At 38.9% G+C, this 19103-nt stretch overlaps 1 long non-coding RNA gene across 1 annotated transcript in view; it reads left to right on the top strand.

Moving 5' to 3' along the window:
* Positions 1-8757, top strand: part of LOC128249885 (uncharacterized) — a 28600-nt gene extending 19843 nt beyond the window's left edge. Inside the window, exon 3 of the long non-coding RNA XR_016242194.1 lies at positions 6511-8757. This is a non-coding gene — a long non-coding RNA (uncharacterized LOC128249885). The remainder of the gene's footprint in view (positions 1-6510) is intronic.
* The last annotated feature ends 10346 nt before the right edge of the window (positions 8758-19103 follow it).

The following is a 19103-nucleotide window of genomic DNA, read 5'->3' as shown; positions in this document are numbered from 1 at the left end:
TTCCTTTTTGTTTTAACCTCAGTTCCTACCGTTGTCAGTTTTGTCTTCAGTTCTTCTGGAGAGTAGAGAGAGAATTGATAAATTACACGCTAGTTGTGATATTCGTTCCAACTACCAGCGTTTTCAGTTCAAATCCAGTCAAGATCAACTTTGCCTTTGCTCTTTCTCAGGCCGACTGATAAAGTACCTGATAAAGAGAAGCAGATGCTGTGTGTGGATCCACTCACAGCATCTGCTTCTCTAAAACTGGAGGACGGTTGAGTAGAGAACAAACTATTTTTTGTGCAACAAAAACCGTCAACAGAAAGCCTCATATACAGCACAGCAGGAAACGTTAATAAATACAAATATAATTTAGATACCGTGGAGGCGCAATGGCCCAGTGGTTAGGGCTGCGGACTCGCTGTCATAGGATCGCGGTTTCGATTCCCAGACCGGGCGTTGTGAGTGTTTATTGAGTGAAAACACCTAGAGCTCCACGAGGCTCCGGCAGGGGATGGTGGCGAACCCTGCTGTACTCTTTCAGCACAACTTTCTCTCACTCTTACTTCCTGTTTCTGTTGTGCCTGTAATTCAAAGGGTCAGCCTTGTCACACTGTGTCACGCTGAATATCCCCGAGAACTACGTTAAGGGTACACGTGTCTGTGGAGTGCTCAGCCACTTGCACGTTAATTTCATGAGCAGGCTGTTCCGTTGATCGGATCAACTGGAACCCTCGTCGTCGTAAGCGACGGAGTGCCAACAACAACAAATTTAGATACAGAGGGTCAATTAAAACGACCGTACGCCTAATCTTCAGCTTCGGAGCTTGTGCCTATTTTGAAAATCAATGTTATACCGAGGAAATGAATATTAATTAAAGTTAATTCCCATAAGAAAAAATATTTAATGCGCATTCAGACAAAAGTTTTGCTCCTGGCAACAAGTAATTTGGTTCATATTTTCTTATAAATGGAATTTTGCCTGTAGCTTAAAATCAAAGATGTAGATTCATCGTTTAACAAACAGCTATGGTTCGAAAATCTGCGGGATGAATGTCGATAAACACTGAAAGAAGAAAATAGAAAATAAGGCAAGAAAAAAAAAAACGACTTCCTCGTAGGCATAAAGATTTATACAAGTAGATAAATTTGAGTGTCTGTGAAGCTCCTGAGGTCAGGGTCTTGAGGTTACTTTTGTGCGTCTTTAGTTGCTCTAACATGCTAGTGTGTGTGTGTATGTGTGTGTGTATATATATATATACACACACGCACACGCACACACACACGCACACACATGTATAGGCACAGGAGTGGCTGTGTGGTAAGAAATTTGCTTCCCAATCACATGGTTCCAGGTTCAGTCCCACTGCGTGGCACCTTGGACAAGTGTCTTCTACTATAACCTCGAGCCGACCAAAACCTTGTAAGTGGATTTGGTAGACGGAAACTGAAAGAAGCTTGTTTATATATATATATATATATATATATATATATATATATATATATATATATGTATGTATATATATATATATATGTTTGTTTGTCTGTGTTTGCCCACCACCACCACCACCACTACCACCATCGCTTGACAACCGATGTTGGTGTATTTACGCCCCCATAACTTAGCGGTTCGGCAAAGAGACTGATAGAATAAGTACTAGGCTTACAAAGAATAAGTCCTGGGGACGATTTGTTCGACTAAAGGCGGTGCTCCAGCATGGCCACAGTCAAATTACCGAAACAAATAAAAGAATAAAAGTAGATATATATATATATGGATCATATATACGACGGGCTTCTTTCAGTTTCCGTCTACCAAATCCACTCACAAGGCTTTGGTCGGCCCGAGGCTATAGTAGAAGATACTTGCCCAAGGTACCACGCAGTGTGACTGAACCCGGAACCATGTGGTTGGTAAGCAAGCTACTTACCACACAGCCACTCCTGCACCTAGCTACTTACCACAAAACTTATTCTATATACCAAATTTGAAAACAACTGGAACAAAATTGGAGAGAGTGATTCAAACCACAAAGATCCGCGCGCGCGCGCGTGTGTGTGTGTGTGTGTGTGTGTGTTAAAAATGAGGAAGGTCAGTCTATGGAATTACCTTAGGTTTCCCGTCCATAAAGAGTTCGTCATATCCCAATGGGAAGGCCGGTTTATGGGATTACCTTAGGTCTGCCGATACGCCATAAAGCTAAACCCTTTATGGACAAGGAAGCCTAAGTTAATCCCATAAACTGACCTTCCCCATTTTTAATATATACTGCTCTACATCTTAGAGTGTGCTTCTTCTTTTGGATTTATGTTTTCTACAAACAACAAAGTGAGGACGTGATACAGATAGTGTTATTGGACGCTCGGGAAAGGAAAGAGAGAGTGTATGACGTTTCGGGCGTAGCCCTTCGTCGGAAAGATGGAAAGTTCGGAGAATGGAAAAACGGAGAAAGAGGAAAATAGTACCGATGCCCACGAGGTTACATTGTGAAAGGACCGGAAGAGGGGGTGGTGGGGGAAAAGTTCTTTCTAAGACAGGAGAGTGAAAAAGGGAGATGAATATCTGTGCGTGCGCGAGAGTCTGCGAGTGTGTGTGTGATAACAGAACGTGTGTGTGCGTATGTGTGTGTGTGTGTGCATGGTTTAGTGGTTTATCTGTTAGTGTGTTGTGTGTGTGTGTGTGTGTGTGTGTGTGTGTGTGTGTGTGTGTGTGTGACGTAGTGGAAGGAATTAGTAGCAGGAATAGTTAGTGGATGCTTATGGACAATGTTAATATTTAGTTATGGTATATTCCGCTAGGAACTTGGTAGAGCACAGTATAAAGCTCGTTCACCTTCAGAATTGCCCAGTATACATACACAACTATATACATACATATACACATGCACGCGCACACATACACACACACACAACATATACATGTACACACACACACACACACACATATATATATATATACACACAACTATATATAAACATATACATACGCATACGCACACATACATACATACACACACACACACACACACACACACACACACACACACACAAACATGAGAGTTATACCTGAAGTAATGCAGAAGTGAGTATAACTTTTATACTAACTGACATAGGGTTAACCAAATTGCACATGTTGGTTAAATGACTGTTTTCTCCCTACAAAGGCGCTACTCATCATAGTTTTTATCACAGTGCATTTGCTCCACCGTTGAACCAAACACTCGAATACTCTTTGGAAAAATTCATATGTGAAGTTGTGTCCACTTTTCTTCACAATCACTTTCTCCCTGTCTATGTAATCAAAATGTTTTCCTGAAGATTGTCCTTCATTGGACCGAACAGGTGGAAGTCAGAGGATCTCAGACATGGGCTGTATGGTGGAATGGAGAACACTAACTAACCCAGTTCTCCGATTGCTTGAGTTGCTGCCAAAAGTGTGAGTAGTCGTATTTTGTTATGATGCGAGCCATTTTCAGATGCTTCTTCGGGTTATTTTGTGGGGTTTTTTTTCTTCCTAATAACTTTTCTAATCATTTTGAGTGCCTCAGTGTGCCGCTTATTGTTTATGGTACAGTCACGTTCCAGAAAATCAACAAGGAGTGCCAAATCTAATACAATATCCATCAGTAGAGATATTGCTCTTTCATTGTAATTCAAGCATGCGCGTTGCATTCCCGCCTAATACAGAATAAAGTTTACTGTATGTCGTCGCCGTAATTGGAACATCTCACACACAAATAACATTGCACTTTGGAGACCTATTACCCGTCAACCAGATGAAATAAGGTAGACGTTGTGTCCAAATCAGCACTGAAACGGCTAGAGTTTATTTGATCTCACAATCGATGAGCTGCTGATTGCGTAATACTTCATCTCCTTGGTCATTTGGCTTCTGCTAAGCACAAACACAAAGTATTAATTAGTTAGAGCAGGAATTGGCAAAATATGACTCTCCGGAAACTTTAGTGAAATATTTGGCAGACTGCCACGATGTAAAGAGAGAAAGTGCCGGAGCCGACAGTGAGTGACTAAGTGAGAGTGAGAGAATCTTAATTATTTATAATCCTATTAACAAACTAAAATAGCCGAATCATCAATAATAGGTGTGAAAAGTATAGCTTCAAATTAGCTGTTCATGGAAGGATGCCTCGTTCTCTGATAGAGAGAAACGCCTGCTTGCATTTTGGCTGGTTGTGTTGCTGTAGACATGACTAATGTATAAAAAGTGAAAAGAAATGTTTTTTTTTCTTTTCTTTTTCTGTGTCTCAATCTTGTTTTTTTTTTATATATGATTTATTTGACATTCTAATATACTTGATAACTTCAAGCGTTCACTAGTTTTTTTTTGGGGGGGGGTTTCTAATTATATATTCCCTTTTATGGATTTCTATAAACAGATACACAAAATACTCTTGAAGTCATGTACATTAATGTTTATTGTGATGCTTTATTTTGTTTTGTTTCGGTGGGGCGAGATATTCTGTTGCGGTTTTCCAGTTTGCAAAGTTTGAAAATCTAAGCAGTTCGAGAGCGGAACCATTATTCTAAAATCTAAACTATTATTCCCTTTGCACGTAGTTCACATATTTATTGCTGGAAAAGTAGTAGTAGTAGTAGTAGTAGTAGTAGTAGTAGTAGTAGTAGTAGTAGTAGTAGCAGCAGCAGCAGCTGTTGCTGTTGTTGTTGTTGTTTGTAATAGCTTCAAGAAACCGCATTGCTCTATGTCTTTACTGCATATAAAAGTATTTCTGTTGCATTTCTTTGTCGTATATGACGTATGGCATTAAGTTGCCTACGTACTTAATAACTTAATACCTCTTTCACAAGAATAAATCTTACGTATGCTTTTTTCTTTGTTAATTTTTGTGTTTGAGTTTCGTTTTGTTTTGTTTTTTCTTTTCTTTTGTTTTTGTTTTTGTTGGTTTTTATTGTTTGTTTGTTTTTTGCTTATTAATTATTGATTAAAAAGAAACTGGACATCCTAACTGCAATAGTTTTCAACGAGAAAAGACTCTCATGGAATCAATGAAACAAAAAACCGTGACAAAATCAGTGGCACTTCCTTGTTTTGATGGCTGTATATGTTACAAGTAGTGAACTATGTACAATATGTAGACTCAGAATTTTTTCTAATCCTTATATTTGAAACCAGAATAAGCAAATTACAATACTTCTTTAAGACCTGAATCCGTCATTCCCTATCTCTAACAAATCTCTGTGTCCAGGCTACATGATATTCCAACTTCACTATGAACGTTGGCATTCTGTACTTCCTCAAAAGCCACTCTGTCTAACACTCACAAGACCGCCAGTTATTGAACTACGAATATTTCACCAAATCTCGCGCATGTAAATACCGCAAGCTTTTTAATGTACATAACGTTTTCGTTAGTTGTTTCTACCCAGATAACATCGCATGCAAGAACAGAAAAAAACATACTCCAACGCAGTCCCTATTCCAGATACCCGCTTGGAACTGGCGGAATCAATCCATCTATCCATTAAAATGACTCTGCCTTCCCAGGACCTTCTCCACTCTATTTTATGGTATCCTGAGCAACTACATAAGACTCATAGCCAACAATTTTAAGGGAAGATTAACCCAGCATGTGTACTCCTATAAGTTCAGAGAAAGAAAAATTCCACCTTCCTGTCTCATTTTATCTGGAAACTTCGAGATCAGAGGAATACTTTACTCAGAGGTACATTTGACAAGAGTCTTTCTTAATCATCCGAGCACATAGTGATCTTCGTCTCTCTAAGAAACTGCACGTTTTGCAGCAGCCTACCATGTCCCTTAAAAGAAGACTAAACTTTCATGCCAGCTCCTAACAAACCGTCCAACCCATGCCAGTGTGGAAAACAAACGTTAAATGATGATCATGATGATGATACATACATACATGTATGTATGTATGTCCATATACTTAGGCCTTTAACCACAAAATTATATCAGAATAAAACTAATTGTTCTAACATGCAGAATTGATTATTTTTCTGAGTGTTGCAAAGTGACGTTTATATCGCAATATTACGAGAGATTTATATAAAGGTTATATAAAAAGATGTAAATGTTGAGTATGACAAGCGAAAAAAAGTAGTTTGTTGATCGGGTAAAATATTACATCTTCATACCAAAGCAGTTTTATCCAGTCTGAAGGACATTAATTATGCAAATAATGTGTGAAAATGTGGCATTTGAAGCAAGATCTTATTTGCAGTCTATAAATAAATAGCCGCTAATTACAGAGCTGAGTATTGAATCATGGTTCAAAGACCACAAACTACAAATATATCTTGCCGAGTAAACTGAGAATTTTCTACGTAGTCGTTCTACTTGTTAGAGTTAACAATCAAATTTATATCAATTTATACCTCACTGACTTTAAAAGTAAAAAGACATTCTGGTAATGTACAGGGTGGCCCAAAAGTCTTGTCACCACCTGTAAATATTGTTTTAATTTTCTATTTCAGATTGCCGAAACTCTTGTCAACCCTGTAAATATTGTTTTGATTTTTTTATTTCAGATGGCTAACTCGAGATCCTACAGTTTGGAAGAGAAGTTGATTGCAAGTGTATGAGCACATTCTGGCATTCTCGCAAGAGCATGGAGGATGTGCGACATGGCTTCACTGCAAGATTCAGCAGATTAGCCCCTCCGAAGAAGACGATACGGCGTTGAGAACATAAAATGTTTCTGACAGGATCAATTAAGGACAAACTGAGGACAGGACGACCCTCAATGCGAAGGGATACATGTGCAGACGTGGAGGCATCTGTGCTACGATCAACCTCGAAGTCACTGCGAAATCGGTCTTCTGAGCTACGAATTCTAAAAGCCGAAAGGTTGACACACATGACAAAGGACCTTCATTTGAAATCGTTTAGGCCAACGTTCATCAACGAACTAAGCGATAACGACAGAGACAAAAGACGTGTGGCATGTAGACGGTTTCTTGATGTGTTTCCAACAATCCCACAACGTGCAATTTACCATAGTGGCCGGGCTAGGAATATTTATTTCTGGATTAAAGAAAATCCGCACTGTTACGAAGAACTGGAGCACATCCCACCCCCGCATCTGATGTCTAAATATGTCTTAATTGAGCAAACCAAAGACATTCTAGTTGTAGCCATTCTGACTTTTTTGCAGACAGTGCATTCCCAGACCACATTATTCAATGTATTTCCTTTTTTATGTCATTGGTTTGAAGGAAATGTGGCTGTTGTTTCTGGCAAAACGTGTAACTGCGTGGAGGCGCTTCGTGTTAAGGAAGAGATTATACTCCCAGAAAAAAAGTAATTCAAGACCAAACACCATAAATTAAAATGAAATTAGAGACTTCGATTTTGGTTTCACTGAAGTTCTTTTCAGTGCAGAGGACAGTGTAGAAAAATGTTACAGCAGTCCGACACACAGAAACAATGCTTTTTAGTAAAAGGTTTTAGAAAGTCAATAAAATAAAGATATCAACAACGATAACCTTTGATATACTTAAGCTTTTAAAATACATTTAGTAGAGATTGTCGATATAACCCCGAATCTGAATGAGCATGACTTTTTTTTTTTTTTTTAGATCGTACTCGCACTTGAGAAATCCCAAGCCATTCCGCATGCTCTGAATGGGATATAAGACAAATGATGACAGACAAAAAAATCTACAATACTCCCTGTGTGACAGCGAGCCCATCTGATGGTTTTCGGCTCTCAAAGCTGGTAATAAGATAGCAAAATCGAAAACAAAGCAATAAAACAACGATCCCAAAATGAACCAGAACCAAAGGTCAGTATTGGTTCCAACCAAAGATAAGTTTCTTGACTGTCGGAAAGACTACGTTCACCGGGTTCAGTGAAATACGTACTTCAGTCATAGGGAATAATGTGCAGCTGCCTTCAGGACATTCAGGGCTCAAGAAAGTAGCTGAAGAGTGAAAATCTACGATAGAAGTTCCCTCTTCAGCCCTGTTCCAATATGGAACCAAAGCTCTAAAGTCTGACACTATATTGTGCTACATCGTTTATGGTGAACCACCAAGGTAGCCTATCCATAATCATTTGATTTGATAAAAGTACCAGCTAAATATCCCTCAAATTAAACCCTATTGTGTTATATGTTGGAAGACACGTTGGTTAATGTAGTTTTGGGTCCATTATGCTCCAGAGAAAAGATGGGACGATCTGGTTTGAATGACTCTGATCATAGATTTGGCCTTGTAGAACTGACATGGTGGTGCGGATGACATGAACACGAGCCTTAATTACAAGGAGGAACAGAAATATATTGAAAAGAAGTCACTCATTCTCTTTTTCTATTTAAGTTCTTCATATAAGCTGGCTTCATATCCTCTCCACCCAGAATTATCTGTCTCTCCACTAACCATCATCAATCTTAGTATTTCAACGGACATCGCACGAAATACTACCCTCACTACCACACACACACACTCTCTCTCTCTTTACTCCATGGGACTGCACCTTCTGGAATTCTCACCTCACCCATGCTTTCCTACAACCATTAACCAACAAATGTTCAAGTTGAATATTACCTGCACCAACCACGCCCACCTGGGAAGAACTTCAAAGTTTATAAACACTGTTCTTCCTCTTCTATCTAAATTATTGAATAAGAAAGCTCGAGAAACTCTGAGCCGAAATACCCTCAAAAAGGTGATAACTTTTGATTGGTTGGATTCATAGTTGTTTGAAAGAGTGACGTGAAGCAGGTAGATGATACAAAGGAGAAGAGAGAGAAATTCATTCTAAAGAAGGGAGGAAATAAAGAGAATCCTCCAAAAATAAACCAAGGCAGGCTGTTATTCAAAGGACTATCAGATATGCACAAGTAAAGGAGACTATTTCCAGGCGATGTGAACGAGTTCTTGTGGAGTTAAAGTCTTTCTCACAAGTAAAACGGAGCCTGTAAGAAGACTCTCTCCTGATAACTCTCCCGCCTTTCTTTCCTTCACGTGACTAAACACTGCTTCACGAAGCTATTCCCACCTGGGGTGGGTGTTGTTAGCAGATAAATTTTCTAACAAGGAAAATCTATAACTTCCACAAGAAGCACAATAGGTGTCTATGTTTGTCAACTATTCTCTGTTAGTGTCGTTGGACCCGCACAAATTTAGAAAGATCAAATCAACACAAACTCTGCACGTGTTACACACTGTAGAGAGTTAGATATAGATCGGTCTTCGGAGGAACTCAAGTCGCTTTAGGTTCAGTTAAATGTGTTCGACAAAAGTTGGTCATCATTACTTCGCATCCTCAACGCAGCCGATTCTGGTCCCATTTTCAGAGGCTAGAATGCTGCATTATACGGTTAGTCTCTGAGTGGTCATCAAAGTATGCGATCGCATATAAATACTACTTGGTATCATGTACTGGATCTGTTTTAAAACGGGGGCCACATTTTTCATTAATGTTTTACGTAGTGTTTTTGGTACGGAAAGACTTTCAAACTTCGTATACTTATCTATTTTGTGTTATAGAACAGAAAAATATTTTTGTATTCGAATTTATTTAATGTAAAAAATTGTCTTATTTTGATAATTTCAACCAATCACTGACAAGTATTCAGTTGTTTATATTTACTCCTTTGGCTGATTAAGCGATGTAAAGCGTATTTAATCTTCATACCTTCGTTTTATTTGCTTTTTTCATTTTAAATTTGCTTTAACCCTAACCCTAACCCTATGGTTAGGGTTAGGGTTAGGGTTAGGGTTAATTGTTTCAGAGTCGTTTGTTTATGTAGTCGGCACTTAATGTATACCGGCTGAATGGACGTCAGTGATTGGTTGAAATTACAGAAATACGACAACTTTAACATGGAATAACTTAGGGATTTCTTTTTTTTTTAAGAAGACTAAGAGAAAAAGATGTTTTATATGACACATTCTACCAGTGTTCCAAGTTTCAAAGTGTTTCGTTAATGAAAAATGTGGCCCCCGTTTTAAAAAAGATCCCATGTACTCGACCCATATAGATATAAAGTAGATATAAGACAGTCATTAAGATGTTTGCTTCACAATCACGTGGTTCTGGTTTTGTGCACATAGCATAGAATCTTTGGTAAGTGTCTTCTACTTGACACAGCTTCGAGTGAAAATGAATAGACGGAAATTGCGCAGAAGGCCACAAGATTTATTCTACTTGTTCTCGGATGTTATATTTAATGCGGCCCTCAGTTTAACACCACTCTGCTGCAAACATTCCTACCAGGTCTCTTGTTTGTGGATAACCTATTAATTTTTCCCTCTTCCACACCAGTTTAGGGGGGGTTGCAAAAGGGTCATGGATGCAGCCCTTCTCTCTCAATACCATATGTATATGCGCGCGCATGCATGTGTGTGTGTGTGTGTGTGTGTGTGTGTGTGTGTGTGTGTGTGTGTGGTTCTGCAGATCATTTAAATTCATTGAAAACAGAAAACCTGTAAAAATTAAAGTAAAACTTAAGCAATAAAAATATAATGTAAATTTGTAAGCATAGAAATACGAATAGCTGAAGTAGAAGAAAATGAAAAATAGCGATAGGTATATTACAAGGGGAACAACTCAAGTAGTAAAGTAGTGCGAATGAGATCTGTATCTGTGGAGTTTGCTAAATAAGAAATCGTTTAAAGGAATGTAATTACATGATAAGCCTACTCTAGACCTTGGACTCAAGGGCTAGGGTAGGCTTTTGGAAAGTAACGAAACCTTTTAGACCAAAATATCGAATTATCTTGACTAGCTTTGTTTTGGGATCATGGACTGTCATACACTAAATTCGCCACCTAGTAAAAAACAAAACGACACTGAACTGAATGATGAGAGAACGAAAGCCGTTAAATATGACTGACTTATGTATGTGGAGGTGCGTATTTTAGTGGTTCGGATGTTGCACCCATGATCGTAAGATTGTTGTGTCGATTCCTGGACCAGACGATGCGTTGAGTTCTTGAGCCAAAGCACATTATTTCACGTTGCTCCAGTCTACTCAGCTGATAAAAAAGATTAATCTTACGGTAGACCGACATACCATTCAGATGAGGAATATATACGCCGTAGAATTCGGAGAACTAGCCTTCTGAGCCTATGGCACGGGAAGGACCTTTGATCCTTTTAATGTCTGATAGAATTTATTGTCCACCGAGTTGTGAAATAGATGCCACTAGAGAAAGCTGTTGTTATGCTGTTGACACATTAGATAACTGTGCAAAATAAACTGTTCTTAAAAGAAAAGGTAATTATTTGCACACTGATATATATTCAGACCAGTCGTCACCTTAGTTGTTATAGTCACAGCATCTCAGCTATTGCAATCTTCAGTCTTCTTCATGTGTCTGTCAAATTCGGTGATGTTCTCAGAGCTTCAAACCAAATTCATTATTGAATTAACCGAGATAAAACGATCTCGTTTCACATTTTCCCATCAGTATATTCTTCTAATTATAATGTTGTTTGTTCTTGTCTATTGAACCAAAGTATATATTGTGTTACTATAACAACCAAGATCCAAGATGAGGACACTTGTCCAAATATGTTGATATATTGTAATGATTTAATAATAATTGCCTATCTCAGAAATTCAAAGAAAAGATTGTCATGGTTGGAATGCTTGTGATCAGCACTGATTTCGTGTGCTAAACAACATAGAGCAAGCTCTATTCAAGCTAGGTCCCTAAGTGAACTCAAGCTTAATCCCACAACATGAGCTATACAAACAATATACCAACCAGTCCAGTGTCAAACTTCTAAGCTCTTCCAAGAAATTGAAAATATACATTACATTCAATATTAATAGAAAATAGAAAACATAGTAAATGCCTTTAAGACTGAAATAAATGCTTTCTGATCTTCTGTGTGTTTAAGAATTTGGCACTGCAGCCACATAGTTTTGGGTTCAGTTCTACTGTGCAGCAACTTGGACAAGTGTCCGTTATTGCTTTGGACCACCCAATGCCTTGTGATTGAAATTGGTAATGTGTGTATATGAAAGTTGTCATTTCTGCTTCATGAGATTGCTTGAACAAAAAAGTATTGCCATGTAAACATTACACTGTGACTCTTGAAGTAATGGATTAAAAACTCATTCACTTGTAAAACAGGGAAAAATAATTAATAGGAAGTGTATGACTTTAAAAAATGATACCTCATATAAATACCCATCTAATCAATGCCAGCAGAGAAAAATGGAAGTAAAATTAACAAAAGCATGTAAAACAGACAGTGAAACCTAGTGCAGTTTTATGCCTAGCCAGCTCCTGTCAAACTGTCCATCCAACCCATGTAAGTATGGAAAGCAGATATTAAATGATGATGATGATGATGTGTATCTAAGATATCACAAACTGATTTTTTGCCCTTCTTTTTCCTCTTTTAACTGAATCAATAAAGCTATATTTTCTTGGCAAAACACAAATTCAAAATTCAGAAATCGAAATTTCTGAATTATGTCAATGTTTGCTATCAGCTTTCAGTAGCAATGATTCAACCAATGAAATATGAAATAAAAAATTGTGAAGTTTATCTACATTACAAAAGCCCTTCTTGTTAGGGTTTTGTTTTAATTTTTTGCATTTTGATAAGAAGTCATTCCTGATTCTGTGATCCCAAACACTAATTTTAGTTTTTGAATTAAAATCTTCCATTTTAATTTTACATCAACATCTTTTATGTGTCAAACATCAGCTTGATAATCACCTGTATTGATCAGGCTGTTGGATGTCATTATACACCACTGGTCACAATGTGCTTCCAATTCTTTCTTGATTGCATCATACTTTTCCATCTTATCCTAAATCACTTGACATCATCTCATTGATGTAGAGGTCTTCTAAATGGACATTTTTTCTCTCTTGAATATCATTTGAGCACTGTCCGAGTGTGATCATTGCCAGGACAGCTGTCTGGCTTCCATGCCAGTGGCACATAAATAGCACCATTTGAGCCTGATTGTTACCAGTGTCGCCTTCCTGGCATGTGAAAAGACATTCGAGCGAGGTCATTGCCAGTGCCGCTGGACTGGCTCCTGTGCAGGTGGCACATAAAATACACCATAAAATACACATGGCCGTTGCCAGTACCGCCTGACTGGCCTTCATGCCGGTGGCACATAAAAGCACCCACTACACTCTCAGAGTGGTTGGCGTTAGGAAGGGCATCCAGCTGTAGAAACTCTGCCAGATCAGATTGGAGCCTGGTGTAGCCATCTGGTTCACCAGTCCTCAGTCAAATCGTCCAACCCATGCTAGCATGGAAAGCGGACGTTAAACAATGATGATGATGATGATGATGAATTGTACAGGTCCACCTGTTGTCTGTGAACCTTGCAACATGTAAGAGGGCCAGTAACCATGAACCTTAAAAGAAGAAAATTAAGGGAAACAACGGTGTGCTCAGACCTCTGAACAGTGGGTTTTGAAGACAGGATCACAAAATACAAATGATAGTCAATATGTTGCATGTCAGCTCCATCCAAATCATGCAAGCATTGAAAGATGGAAGATTAAAGCAGTGACAAAGATCATGAATACATTTCAACTGATTTCCACAAGAGGTACTTACATATTTTATTTTTATTAGTTAGTCATTGTTGGAGAACTAGTATCCATAGACCTTGGAAGGCCACCCAAACTAACGAAGGTGTTATCTAGCCCCGGCTGACCTCAATAGAGGAGACTTATGATTAAAGACAATCCAGTTGTGGCCATCCCATTTTTCTTGAGAGGGGGCTAGATATTTAAAACTACATTATTTAATGTATTTCCTGTAAAATGATTTGAGTGAGATCTGGCTGCTATTTCTATTAAGTTCAGCAATATGATGCAGTCAACGTTCTAAAAGAAAAAAATGGGTAAACAGCTTAAGATTTTAAAATGGAGGGACAGGTAGACGTAAATGTCTTTTCATAATAGAGAAAGGTGGCCAGCTCAAACCAGAGATTGTGAAACCATTGCAGAAATAGCAATAAGCAACACTGAAAACACTCTACAACATCACCATCATTACTTGTTTCCAAGCAAGGTAATATATCCCAGGAAATGTTTTCACAAAAGACTGGAAACAAATGACACCACTTGTTTGTATAATGGTGACACTCATTTACAACTATCTCATTTACAAAGAGACACAAATACATATACACATACAACACAGACATGAATACATTTATACATATACACACACATATATCATCATCCTCATCATTATCATCACTGTTCAATGTCTGCTTTTCATGCTGGCATGGGTTGGACAGTTTGACTGAAAACTAGTAAGCTGGGGGCGGGGGTGCTGCACCAGGTTCCAATCTGATTTGGCAAGGTTTCTATGGCTGGATGCCCTTCCTAATGCCAACCACTCTGAGAGTGTAGTGGGTGTGTTTTACATGCACCAGCACCAGCCATGATGGTCTCACTTGGCTTGACAGCTCAATACAAGTACAGTATATCGCCAAGGGTTTTGGTTACCTGTCACTACCTCCATGAGGCCCAATGCTCAAATAGTGCTTTTTACATGCCACAGGCACAGATGCCAGCCAGATGGCACTGGCATTGGCCACGACTACGTTTTCACTTGGTTTGACAGGTCTTTACAAGCACAACATATCGCCCAATGATTGAAGGGTGCCTTTAACAGGCCAGTTATGTGACACTGGCATTGGCCATGACTATGATCTCACTTGGCATGACATCACTGCCTCCATGAGGCCCATCACATGAATGGTTCCTTTTTATGTGCCACTAGCACAGGTGCCAGTCAGACAGCACAGGCATCAGCCACAACTACAATTTCACGGTTTGACAGGTCTCCACAAGCACAGCATATCACCCAAAGATTGAAGGGTGCTTTTAATACTGGGGCAGTTATGTGACACTAGCATCAGTCATGACTACGATCTCAATTGGTTTGACAGGTCTTCTCAAGCATGGCATATCTCCAAAGGTCTCAGTTACTTGTCATTGCCTCTGTGAACCCCAACATTCGAAGATAATGCTTCACCACCTCAATTCCTGTCTTCTTGGGTCTAACTCTTCCACAGGTTCCCTCCACCATTAGAGTGTGACATCTTCACACAACTGTCCTCATCCATACACATCACATGACCATACCAGCACAGTCATCTCTCTTACCACATCTGATGTTCCTTACGTCCAGCTTTTCTCTCAGGATGCTTACACTCTGTCGTGCATGCACACTGATATTACACATCCAGCAGAGCATACTAGCTTCATTTCTTACAAGCCTACACATGTCCTCAGTAATCACAGCCCATGTTTCACTGCTATGTAGTATGGCTGTTCACACACAGGCATCATACAGTCTGCCTTTCACTCTGAGCGAGAGGCCCTTTGTTACCAGCAGAGGTAGGAGCTCCCTGAACTTTACCCAGCCTATTCTCATTCTAGCAGTTATGCTCTCAGAGTATCTACCCCCACTACTGACTTGATCACCTAGATAACGAAAGCTATCAACTACTTCTAGTTTTTTCCCCTGGCATGTGATGTACATTTCTGGTGTTTATTGTACATGTGCACCTTCCACACACAAAAACTATCTTCCCTATTAACCTTCCTTTGATATTGCTGCACCTCTTATGTGTCCGTAGCTTACACCAGGTACATCTTATGGAGTTTGTACCTACACTTTTTCTGCAGATTGAACAGGGCCATCTACCTGAAGGCATTTATGATTTGTCCGCCATCCTACTTACTAAGACTTTGGTTTTTGCTACGTTAACTCTAAGGGCCTTCGATTCTTCACCTTGCTTCCACACCTAAAACTTCTCTAGTTCTGGTAGTGATTCAGCAATAAGAACAAGGTCATCAGCATAGAAGAGCTCCTGGGGGCAGCCTGTCTTGAATTCCTCTGTTATTGCCTGGAGGATTATGATGAACAAGAGGGGACTGAGGACTGATCCTTAGTGAACCCCTACTTGTACCCTGAATTCTTCTCTATACTCATTGCCAACCCTCACCTTAATGACAGCATCCCTGTACATGGCTTGTACAGCTCTCACCAACTACTCATCTATCCCTAGTTTCCACATTGACCACCAGGTAAGGGATCGAGGGACCCTGTCAAAGGCTTTCGCCATGTCAACAAAAGCCAAGTACAGAGGTTTATCTTTGGCTAGGTATTTCTCCTGCAGCTGTCTTACCAAAAATATGGCATCAGTGGTGCTTTCTCCCTGGTACAAACCCAAACTGCATCTCATCTAAACTAACTCTCTCCCCCCATTAGTTGGGCTATGACCCCCTCTGTGACTTTCATCACCTATATATATATATTCTTTTCTTTTCTTTTGTTTCAGTCAATTAACTGCAGCCATGCTGGAGCACTGCCATGAAGGGTTTTATTCAAACAAATCAACCCCAGCACTTTTTGTTTTTTGCCTAGTACTTATTTTATTGATCTCTTATGCCAAACTGCTAGGTTAGGGAGACATAAACACCAACATTGGTTGTCAAGCAGTGATGGTGGTGGGGCAAATACAGATACACTCACGTTATATATATATATATATATATATATACACACACACACACATACAACAGGTTTCTTTCAGTTTCCATCTATCAAATCTACTCACAAGGCTTTGGTTGATCTGAGGCTATAGTAGAAGACACTTGCACAAGGTGCCACGCAGTGGGACCCCAGAACCATGTGGTTGGGAAGCAAGATTCTTACCACAGCCACGCCTATATCTATATATATTTCATGTTATGCTAAGTAGTTTGTTATAGAAATATATAAATTAATAAATTAAACCTGTTGAGCATTGGACCTCATGGAGGCAATGTGGTCAATGCCAGTGTCACGTAACTGGCACCTGTGCCGGTAGCATATAAAAAGCACCTTTCAAGCATTGGGCCTCATGGAGGCAATGACAAATGACCAAGACCTTTGGCAATATACTGTGCTTGAGAAGACCCATCAAACCAAGTGAAATCATAGTCATGGCAGATGCTGGTGTCACACAACTGGCATTTGTGCTGGTTGCATGTAAAAGCACCGATTACATTCTCAGAGTGGTTGGCATTAGGAAGGGCATCCAGCCATAGAAACAATACCACATCAGACTGGAGTCTGATGTAGCCTCTCAGTTTACCTGCCCTGATCAAACCATCCAATCCATGTTAGCATGGACACAGACATTAAATGATGATAATAAATTAAACAAAAATACACACACATAGATATATATATATACACACACACAATCAGCTTCTTCCAGTTTCCATCAACCAAATCCACTCACACAGCTTTGATCAGACCAGGGCTATAATAGAAAACACTTGTCCAAGGTGTCACTCAATGGGACTAAACCTAAAACCATGTGGTTAAAAAGTGAACTAGGAATTAAAATCAAGGGTATCTAAGTGTTCAACAATCTTATTTTAAAATGTTGATGGTCAAAAAAAAAAAAAAACAACCTAAGTTCATACAATTCTAATAATCTTTAATATTCTGGGCAGAGAGTCAACTTGCCAGCCAGAAGGAAGGCCAACAACTCTTATATGCAATTATTGACCTAGTAGTGTGTTTCTTAATGATCCAGTTCACCTGTCTACATAAAACATCTCAATGAAAATTTTACAGAGGACATGCACAATTAACAAGTAATTAATTAAACTTCTGTATTAAATTGTAAGAAACCAAGATACTGCTTAGTGTATTCAATGCTTTTAGAGAGACCAATATCTAAAGTGAAACAGCAAATCAAAGGTTGCTATATATCTAGTAAAGTATCATACAAATATAAAGTTTATTTTATTTACATTTGATAGATATTTGTCATCTTGTTTGTTGTTAAAGCAGCAGCACATATGCTAGGACACAACAACCTCCTAAGCAGACTGAGTGCAGATATGAGTAACATATGGGAAACAGTATTAAGGAAAGAGGAAAGATTTATAAACCCTAAAAATTCACTCCATAATTGCCCATGGGCATATGGCGTATTGGTTAAGAGTGTGAGCTACTAAACCCAAGATTCTGAGTTAGATTCCAAGCAGTGACCTGAATAATCGAAAAATACCTCAGGAATAAGAACCCAGGTTCGAAATTTCCCCAAGACGCCTGATGAAGGCTGGAGGGTATGTCAGCCGAAACATTGTGTTAACAACAAAGATGAGGACAAATATCCATCAAATGTAAATAATGTATATAATTCCTCATCTCTTAAATACAGAACTGTATAAAGTTTTTACAGAAAATAAAGTAAATTTCAAACAAAGGATAGCTGTGAAACCAGCCTAAAAAAATTGGGTAAATACACACTAGAAGACAGAAAAAAATCACTAGCAGGCAGCTAGTTTGATTCTCTGTAGCCACCTGGTGGCAACTTTCTTCCATCTTCTAGGGGTATTTGCCCAATTTTTCAAGGTTATTTTTACAGCTATCTTGCGTCTGAAGTTTACTATATTTTCTGTAAAATACCAACCCACTCAATGTTCCATCATCATCATTTAACGTCCATTTTCCATGTTGGCATAGGTTGGATGGTTTGACTGAAAACTGGTAAGCCAAGGAGCTGCACCAGGTTCCAATCTGATTTGGTAAGGTTTCTACAGGTGGATGCCCTTCCTAACGCCATCCACTCCATGATTGTAGTGGATGCTTTTTAGATGTCGCTCGCGCAGGTGCCAGTTATGAAACACCAGCATTAGCCATGACTGCAATCTCAATTGGTTTGACATGTCTTCTCAAACACAGTATATTGCCAAAGCTCTGAGAAGACTTGTCAAGCTGAGTGAGATCAGTCGTGGCTAATGTCAAAATCCAATATGAGAGTTTCTCTCATAGTAAATAACAAGTACTCCGTGTTCCAACACAACATCCACCCTCAAGTAGGGACAAATACTATCCCTTGGTATTAGTACTGCTTCAGTCGCTAACAATTATTTCTCATGTATAATGTATTTTGTATAGTTTAATATAAGTGAAATTTGTTTATAATAAAGTTTTAAAACTTTAAATTCAGTGTAATGTTTATCACATGAGCTAGTTTTAATTAAATCATAGAAATGAGGCACAATGGTTGTAAGGTTAGGACTGGTGACCAAATCGTGATGAGAGTTCCAAGACAACTGTGATCAAACATTACTATTTAGAGAAACACACAACTTTCAGAGC

This window comes from Octopus bimaculoides, chromosome 1 (genome assembly GCF_046866305.1).
Source record: "Octopus bimaculoides isolate indiv1 chromosome 1, ASM4686630v1, whole genome shotgun sequence".
Lineage (NCBI taxonomy): Eukaryota > Metazoa > Mollusca > Cephalopoda > Octopoda > Octopodidae > Octopus > Octopus bimaculoides.
This window is presented reverse-complemented; position numbering and strand designations above follow the sequence as displayed.